The following is a 1,621-nucleotide window of genomic DNA, read 5'->3' as shown; positions in this document are numbered from 1 at the left end:
CAGAGCTCCCAGGCTCCCCATGCACCAGAGCTCCCAGGCTCCCCATCCACCAGAGCTCCCAGGCTCCCCATCCACCAGAGCTCACAGGCTCCCCATCCACCAGAGCTCCTAGGCTCCCCATCCACCAGAGCTCCCAGGCTCCCCATCCACCAGAGCCCGCAGGCTCCCCATCCACCAGAGCTCCCAGGCTCTCCATCCTTCAGAGTTCCCCCATCCATCAGAGCTCCCAGGTTCCCCATCCACCAGAGCTCCCAGGCTCCCATCTACCAGAGCTCCCTAGGCTCCCCATCCACCAGAGCTCCCAGGATCCCCATCCACCAGAGCTCCCAGGCTCCATATCCACCAGAGCTCCCAGGATCCACCAGAGCTCCCAGGCTCCCCATCCACCAGAGCTCCCAGGCTCCACATCCACCAGAGCTCCCAGGCTGCCTATCTACCAGAGCTCCCAGGCTCCCTATCCATCAGTTCCCCATCCACTAGAGCTCCCAGGCTCCCCATCCACCAGAGCTCCCAGGCTCCCCATCCACCAGAGCTCCCAGGCTCCCCATCCACCAGAGCTCCCAGGCTCCATATCCACCAGAGCTCCCAGGATCCACCAGAGCTCCCAGGATCCACCAGAGCTCCCAGGCTCCCCATCCACCAGAGCTCCCAGGCTCCACATCCACCAGAGCTCCCAGGCTGCCTATCCACCAGAGCTCCCAGGCTCCCCATCCACCAGAGCTCCCAGGCTCCACATCCACCAGAGCTCCCAGGCTGCCTATCCACCAGAGCTCCCAGGCTCCCTATCTATCAGTTCCCCATCCACTAGAGCTCCCAGGCTCCCCATCCACCAGAGCTCCCAGGCTCCCCATCCACCACAGCTCCCAGGCTCTTCATCCATCAGAGCTCCCAGGTTCCCCATCCACCAGAGCTCCCAGGCTCCCCATCCACCAGAGCTCCCAGGCTCCTCATCCAACAGAGCTCCCAGGCTCCCCATCAAGGAGAGCTCCCAGGCTCCCTATCCACCAGAGCTCCCAGGCTCCACATCCACCAGAGCTCCCAGGCTCCACATCCACCAGAACTCCCAGGCTCCACATCCACCAGAGCTCCCAGGCTCCCTATCCACCAGAGCTCCCAGGCTCCCCATCCACTAGAGCTCCCAGGCTCCCCATCCACCTGAGCCCCCAGGCTCCCCATTCACCAGATCTCACAGGCTCCACATCCACCATAGCTGCCAGGCTCCCCATCCACCAGATCTCACAGGCTCCCCATCCACCAGATCTCACAGGCTCCACATCCACCAGATCTCACAGGCTCCACATCCACCAGAGCTCCCAGGCTCCCCATCCACCAGATCTCACAGGCTCCATATCCACCAGAGCTTCCTGGCTCCACATCCACCAGAGCTCCCAGGCTCCACATCCACCAGAGCTCCCAGGCTCCCCATCCACCAGATCTCACAGGCTCCACATCCACCAGAGCTTCCAGGCTCCACATCCACCAGAGCTCCCAGGCTCCACTTCCACCAGAGCTCCCAGGCTCCACATCCACCAGAGCTCCCAGGCTCCACATCCACCAGAGCTCCCAGGCTCCCCATCCACCACTGCTCCCAGGCTTGTAACACTCATGATCCCCCCCCCCC

Source organism: Procambarus clarkii, chromosome 31 (genome assembly GCF_040958095.1).
Source record: "Procambarus clarkii isolate CNS0578487 chromosome 31, FALCON_Pclarkii_2.0, whole genome shotgun sequence".
Lineage (NCBI taxonomy): Eukaryota > Metazoa > Arthropoda > Malacostraca > Decapoda > Cambaridae > Procambarus > Procambarus clarkii.
This window is presented reverse-complemented; position numbering follows the sequence as displayed.